Source organism: Rhinopithecus bieti, unplaced genomic scaffold (genome assembly GCF_001698545.2).
Source record: "Rhinopithecus bieti isolate Rb0 unplaced genomic scaffold, ASM169854v2 scaffold_11966, whole genome shotgun sequence".
Classification (NCBI taxonomy): Eukaryota; Metazoa; Chordata; class Mammalia; order Primates; family Cercopithecidae; genus Rhinopithecus; species Rhinopithecus bieti.
This window is the reverse complement of record NW_016807254.1, coordinates 70,045-78,699: the sequence shown is the minus strand read 5'-3', so window position 1 is coordinate 78,699 and position 8,655 is coordinate 70,045.

Genomic DNA, 8,655 nt, shown 5'->3' with positions numbered 1-8,655 from the left:
AAAAAAAAAAAAAGACAGGAAATGAGAGAAGAAAAAAATATTTTAAAAAATCTCCAAAATGGAACAAGTTTAGTTTTTTCTTAACTATTCTAGTTTTATTAGTATGATTAAATATGAAATCAAAATATAATAACTTAGCATTTCACATGCTTAGGCTAATTCTGATACAGTGACCATGGGTAATATACTGTTTGTTGATTATTTTTAGATTTTCAAAACTCTGAGATGTAAATGTATTCTGTTTTCAACTATCTGCCAAGAGCATAAATAGTTGAGCTTTAAAATGACACTCGGCTACATCTCTATTTGTCTAAATAAATGTCTGTATATGATATGTTTATAGCTGTTGGAACATTGCTTTTCTTCACCCTGACAGTTCTGTAGAGACACAGTATATCACTATATGGAATTCAAAGCATGTTCAACACTTTGTGCTAAGGCATTGCTGCCTCAAAATGTTTACAATTTGATCCTCTGCTGCATCTATTGAATCTACTACAAGCAACATTACATGTTGCACAGGACTTTATATAGCTGAATAAAAGATAAGCATAAAGTTTTCTAAGACTGTGTTCAGACAAAAATATATTTGTATCATCTAAGCTAAATGCACTGGCTAAAATACCTCCAAACTGTTTTGTAAATAAAGCATAACATACAAATACACTATCCATGGGTTGGGAAATATAAATCAATAATTCTATAACAGGTTGTTTCATTTAAAACAATTTTCAAATATAGAATACACAAACAGACTTAATAGTAGGTAAAAATAAAGATGTCCTTTGGTCCTCTGAGATGAATGTTTAAATATATGAATATATATTAAATGAACATTTTTTCCTCTATCTCTTTACTTTGAGAAGATAAAAAGTAACAATGTGGTCCTTACAAATCTTCTCTGGAGACCCTCTTCTAGAAGTAGTGATTTCACCTATTTCTAAGATCTAGCCCAGGATATATATATATATTTTAATTTATTAGATGCTTATACTGAAGTTTAAACTAGTCAGAAAAAGTCTGCCAAAAAAATACCCACAAAACAAATCATATATCCCTCATGAAAATATTTTCTAATTCCACTCTTATCCCTTATGTTTATTATGACTTAATAATAGTAGAAGCTGTCTTATTATCAAATACTTTGAATAATTGAAACAATGGAATCAAATAAGAAATCATGAAAAATCATATGTCTGCATTAAACATTTGTTTTGACATAAACCACATAAGTGTACACTTTTTTCTAGTTTACATTTAAAACTTCTTGTGGCAATAGTCTGCTGATTAGAGTTCCATGCAGCCTTCTCCCATGAGCAAACAACCATCATGAATATACCATAATCTCCAATTTCTGTTAATTTTAGATGGAAGGAAAATGTAATTCAGAAAATCCTGAGTGCATATGTCATCTTGACAGTCAATTATTTTTTCAGTAATTTTCAACCTTATGTAATAGTATTAATTTTAGCAACTAAACTTTGTTTCTCTAAACATTAGATAACATTTCATAGAAACAAAGTCATATTTCATTTGTGCTCATATTTTTAGTGTATATAATATTCACGAAAGTTCAAAAATACCATAACAGGAACATGTTGGGCAAACAAATTTGAGGTTAAACACATTTAAATCTTAACTGATAAAACAAGTAGAAGAAGCAGAAATGTACATGCTCTCCAGGTACTAGCCTTCCAGTCACAATTGTTGGGCTTCCTATAGATATTAGCCACCATGTTTTGCTGTAGGAATGAAGCGTGTTGATTAAATGAGAGTCAACTATGTAAGGGCCTGTTAAGAGAGCTTAAAGTACCACATTCAATGTTCCTTTTATCGTGTGGAATGTTAAGCTTTATAAGAGCAGGGAACTTGACTATTGTGTTCACCACCGTGTCTCCAGTGTGTAGCATTGTGCTTTGCTCGTAACAAAAATCAATATATATTTAATACAGAAAATTCATTTATACAACACACAACATACACACAAAATGCAAATAGCATACAAGAATATTTAACAATACAGTACGTCAAATAACGATTCTGGGAACTATCCAACTATCTAATTTTAACAAAATGGATTTGTTAAATCCATTTTGTTAAAATTTGTTAAATCAATGGAAAATGATTATTATTGTAATAGAAATGAGGAAGCAACACATTTGTATATTATTGATGGAAGTGTGAATTGATACATTGATTCTGAAAAATGAAATTTTAGAATAATATATGGGCTCAAAAGCCTCAAAAATATAAACATACCCTGATGTCTTTAGAGATGTATGTAAAGATCTGTGTAAGATACTTTTTACAGTTATACTCATGTCCATAAAACATTCCAAATTGCCTAAATATCTAACAGAGGATTTATTAAATAAATAAATAACTTACGTATGTAATAAAATATTATAATGAAATATTATGCATATATTTCAATCATGTATTCATAGATTCTTTAATGACATAAAAATGCTTACTAAACATGAGAAACAGAACTCCATATTTATAAAATCACATTGATTATGAGACATACCCATACATTCACAAAAGAAATACAACAAACCAGAAATCATTTTTTATTTTAAGGGTGATAAAGTATTTGCAAATGTTTATTGTTTCTCTCTATTTTATTTTTTCTATAATAAACATACTGTATAGAAATCAGGGCAATGCCTTTTAAGTCATTAAAAGGCAATTTTATTTCTTGTATCTTTTCTTGTCCTTTGAAATATCACCAGGAAACTAGTCTTGATTATTATATTTAGTGAGTTGGAGAGAGGATATGATGTTTTATACGTATTAAAATGCTAGTCTAGCATGACTTTGGCTTAAATTTGAGTGTGTCACATGTGATAAAATGTTAGCAGCAAAAATAACATTAGAGAGGCCCTAATTAAAATTCCATCTTTAGCAGTAAGTGGCCATGCACTACGTCCACATTAAGCTTTCCATCAAAATGTGTTTCAAAATTGGTAGTGCTTATACTTGTGTGAGAAAGAGAAATTGCAATACAGAAAATAATACAACTAATCAGCCAATATTCTTCAGAATAAGCATGTGCGTTTTAAAATGTGGCCGTAAATGAATATTAATTAGGCATGAAACCTTTACAATTGAATATTCATGACAGTTTGTAGTTTCTAAGTGAAAATTAAATTTTTCTTTTTAAATTTTATTTTAGGTGCAGGGGTACATGTACAGGTTTGCTATACTGGTAAATCGTGTGCTGCAGGGGTTTGATGTACAGATTCTTTTGTCATCCAGGTAATAAGCACAGTTCACAATAGGTCATTTTTCTATTCTCATCCCCCTCACACCCCCGCCCTCAAGTAGATCCTAGTGTCTGTGGTTTTCTATTGTGTGTCCATATGTACTCAATGTTTAGCTCCAACTTATATGTCAGAACATGTGGTATTTGGTATTCTGTTCCCCTGTAAGTTCTCTTAGGATGATGGCCTCCAGCTCCATCTATGTTTCTGCAAAGGACGAGATCTCATTCTTTTCTGTGGATGCATAGTATTCCATGAGGTATATGTAATACATTTGCTTTATCCAGTCTACCATTGGTGGACATGTAAGGGTGATTCCATGTCTTTAGTATTGTGAATAGTGCTGTGATGTTATGGTAGAGTGAGTTATATTCCTTTGGGTATTCAATAATGAGATTGCAGAGTCAAATGGTAGTTCCTCTTTGAGATCTTTGAGAAATCCCCAAACTGTTTCCCAAAGTGGTGAACTAATTTGCATTCCCACCATACATACACCAGGGAAGTGTATAATTATTCCCAATTTTGCCCAATCTCTCCAGATTCTGTTACTTTTTTACTTTTCTAATAATAGCCTTTCTGACTGGTGTGAGATGGTATCTCATTCTGGTTTTGATTTCCATTTCTTTTTTTCTTCTTTCTTTCTTTCTTTTTTTTTTTTTTTTTTTTTTTTTTTTAGTTTTTTTTTTTTTTGAGACGGAGTCTCGCTCTGTCACCCAGGCTGGAGTGCAGTGGCCAGATCTCAGCTCACTGCAAGCTCCGCCTCCCGGGCTCACGCCATTCTCCTGCCTCAGCCTCCCAAGTAGCTGGGACTACAGGCGCCGCCACCTCGCCCGGCTAGTTTTTTGTATTTTTAGTAGAGACGGGGTTTCACTGTGTTAGCCAGGATGGTCTCGATCTCCTGACCTCGTGATCCGCCCGTCTCGGCCTCCCAAAGTGCTGGGATTACAGGCTTGAGCCACCGCGCCCGGCCTCTTCTTTCTTTCTTTATTCTTTTTTCTTTCTAATTATACTTTAAGTTCTGGGATAATGTGCAGAATATACAGGTTTGTTACATAGATGTAAACGTGCCATGGTGGTTTGCTGCACCCATCAACCCATCATCTACATTAGGTATTTCTCCTAATGCTATCCCTCCATTAGCCCCTCCACCCCACCACAGGTCTTGATGTGTGATGTTCCCCTCCCTGTGTCCATGCATTCTCATTGTTCCATTCCTACTTATGAATGAGAACATGCAGTGTTTGATTTTCTGTTCCTGTGTTAGTTTTCTCAGAATGATGGTTTCCAGCTTCATCCACATCCCTGCAAAGGATATGAACTCATTTTTTTTTATGGCTGCATAGTATTCCATGGTTTATATGTGCCATATTTTCTTTATCCATTCTAACATTGATGGGAATTGGGGTTGGTTCTAAGTCTTTGCTATCATGAACAGTGCTGCAGTAAACATACGTGTGCATGTGTCTTTATAGTAGAATGATTTATAATCCTTTGGGTATATATCCAGTAATGGGATTGCTGAGTCAGATGATATTTCTAGTTCTATATCCTTGAGGAATTGCCACACTGTCTTCCACAATGGTTGAACCAAGTTACACTCCCACCAACAGCGTAAAAGTGTTCTTATTTCTCCACATCCTCTCCAGCATCTGTTGTTTCCTGACTTTTTAATGATCACCATTCTAACTGGTGTGAGATGGTATCTCATTGTGGTTTTGATTTGGATTTCTCGAATGATCAGTGATGAAGAGCTTCTTTTCATATACTTGTTGGCTGTATAAATGTCTTCTTTTGAGAAGTGTCTGTTCATAACCTTCACCCACTTTTTGATGGGGTTGTTTGTTTTTTTCTTGTCAATTTGTTTAAGTTCCTTATAGATTCTGGATATTAGCCTTTTGTCAGATAAATAGATTGCAAAAATTTTCTCTCATTCTGTAGGTTGTCTGTTCACTCTGATGTTTATTTTGCTGTGCAGAAGCTCTTTAGTTTAATTAGGTCTCATTTTTCAATTTTTGTTTTCATCACAATTGCTTCTGATGTCTTTGTCATGAAATCTTTTTCAGGGCTTATGTTCAGAATGGTATTGCCTAGGTTGTTTCCCAGTGTTTTTATAGTTTTGGGTTTTGTATTGAAATCATTAAGCCATCTTGATTTTTGTATATGGTGTAAGGAAAGGATCCAGTTTCAATCTTCTGCCTACAGCTAGCCAGTTATACCAGCACCATTTATTGAATAGGAAGTCTTCTCTCCATTTCTTGTTTTTGTCAACTTTGTTGAAGATTAGATGAGGTGTGTGGCATTATTTCTGGGCTCTCTATTCTGTTTCACTAGTCTATGTGTTTGTTTTTGTACCAATACCAGGTTGTTTTGGTTACTGTTGCCTTGTAGTATAGATTGAAGTTTGGTAATTGGATGCCTTGGGCTGTGTTCTTTTTGCTTAAGATTACCTTGGCTATTCGGGCTCTTTTTGTTCCATACGAATTGTAAATTTTTTTTTCAAGTTATCTGAAGAATATCATTGGTAGTTCGATAGGAATAGTAATGAATCTGTAAATTGCTTTGGGCCATATGACCATTTAACAATATTGATTATTTCTATCCATGAACATGGAATGTGTTTCCATTTGTTTGTGTCACTTCTGATGTCTTTCAGCAGTGTTTGGTAGTTCTCCTTATAGAGATCATTCACCTCCCAGGCTAGCTGTATTCCTAGGTATTTTATTCTTTTTCTGGCTATTGTGAGTGGGATTGCATTCTAGACTGGGATCTCAGCTTGGATGTTGTTGGTATATACAAATGCTACTAATTTTTGTACACTGGCTTGGTATCCTGAGACTTTGCTAAAGTGCTATTTTCCTTTACTATTTTTTAATAGTTTAGGTATTTGCTGTTGAGGTAACTGTATTCCCAAATTCATAGTTAATTCATATGTAATAGTTTCATTTGCATTTGCTTTGAAAATGTATAAAACGTTAATAAAATGTGAACTTATAGGCCCACCCATCAACACTCTTTAGGTTAGCATACATGCTTTATGTTTTCCTTAAAAAAGAGACATCATAGGTCATACTTAAAAGACAACGGAGTTACAAGTAGAAGGATGCTGAATATCCAAATCATTTTTTTTTTTGAGACAGAGTCTTGCTCTGTCACCCATGATGGAGTGCAGTGCTGTGCAGTCTCTGCTTATGGCAACCTCTGCCTCCCAGGTTCAAGAGATTCTCCTGCCTCAGCCTCTCAAGTAGGTGGGATTACAGGCGTGCACCACTGCGCCCAGCTAATTTTTATATTTTCAGTAGAGACGGGTTTTGCCACATTGGCCAGGCTGGTCTTCAACTCCTGGCCTCAGGTGATCTGACTGCCTCGGCCTACCAAGGTGCTGGGATTACAGGTTTGAGCCACCACATCCAGCCTCTAAAGCACTTTTTAGATAGAAGCTACCCAGGAGAGCAGCAGCACAATCAATAATATCCCAATTCAAATTTGCATGACAAATATCACAGAGGTTTTGAGATTTGCAGTAGCCAGCATTGAGTATACAGACTAACACAAAAACTGGATCCTTAAAGTGAGATACTGACATAACAAAATTGGAATACATATTATTAACTTAGTAGGGGGCAACAGATTGCAAGAAAATAGGTAAAGTAGGTTGGTCACTTGGTGATTGCAATGAAAACACATTTGAAACCATAACCTGACAAAATCATTTGTACATCAAACCCCAATGACATGCAAATTACTCATGTAGCAAACCTGTATATGTAGCCTCTGAAGCTAAAAGTTGAGGAAAAAAAAAATAAATAAGAATAAGTTAAGGTAAACAACAACCGCAAGAAAGCATAACCTGTGGTAACTTGGAAGGCATACCAAGGCTGACTCAGTTTATAGCTCTAAAAGTGTTTGAAAAATACATTCTTGTAGTATGTGTTATTATTATGGATGATTTTAGCAAAGTATTACAAGAAAGAGATGAGCTCAGAAAATAATTAGCAGATTTAAAGTGAAGCGGAAGGGAATAAGGAAGCTCGGAAAAAAGGTTGAAATTTAAAATGCTTTGAACAACCAAGACCCAGAGAAATTGCTCAGCTGAACAGTGTCTCATATTTGTGCCAAAGATCAGATAAAGGGCATGCTCTGCCCATTCAATCTTGATGGCCACAAGCTTATCTGACTTTAAGTTGAGATAGAAATAGGCATGACAGCAAGATAGCGAAGAAATGAAACATAGTTGAGAATAATGTCTGGTGGTTTGAGCTACTTGTACCTGAAACTGACTGGAAGCAAATAGTTTGCCAAGTTCTTAAAAGATTTATATTGCCAAATAGCCACAAGTCCAGGTTAAACAGTATTTGACTCTGCAATCCTAGAAAGAACTCTTGGACGTGAGCATCAACATGAGATGGGTTCTGTAAGCTGGACAGCCAAGAAATAGATATTTTTCATGTCTAATTGAGATAAGGCATAGAGGATGAGAAGAAATAGCGCTCATTAAATTGGGTTTTCTTAACAAGGTAGTTCCTTCCAGGGAAGATGATCAGGTCTAATTGAGAAGCTTTCTTTTTTCACCAGGAAGTGGGTCCTCACAATATGTTCTTAGCTGGATTCCATAAATGCCATGGATCAATGACTTCTGTGTGCCTTCTATTCTCATGTTTTCCAAATAAGGGTTGTTATTGATATTACTGTGTCTCTATCTGTCATTATGGATACATGAAGGATCCAGGGGCAGAATAAATGGATTTTTAATTTGCAGATTACAGAAACATGAACATGCTACTACATGTGGACCTAACATAGGTATTAGGTTGGTGCAAAAGTAATGGTAAAACCACAGTTTTTTTTTGCACCAACCTAATAACTGCAATTAGTCAAAGATTCCAGAAATAAACTGAATACTGTGATTGAATCGGATTTGGGGGTAATTGGAAAATAAGAAAAATAGCACTAATGAAATATTGGGTGGCCAAAGGGTAGGCTATAACAAAAACACTGCTCTATGTTTATCAAAGCATATCTATCTCCTTTTGGACTCACAACTAAAGCTATGATTTCAGGCCCCATTTCAATTAGCTTGGGATCATATGACTAACTTGGGTCCATACAATTTTATTCTTGATTCTCCACATTCATCTCTTTAGGTAAATACAGAGGCATTAGAAGATGGTAGGAGCCTGTTGTTACTGCTTGGAGGCAAACCACTCAGGAAGGAATTAGCAACAGATGAAGTTTATTAAGCCACTGAGATTTCTGGATGTTTGGTGGTGGTGGTGGGACAGCAATTAGTGTTAATAACTCTGAATAATATAAATACACTTTAGCAAAATATTGATAATGAAAATTATAATTTTATAATTAACTATTAAAATATTTTATTTTTAAAATATAT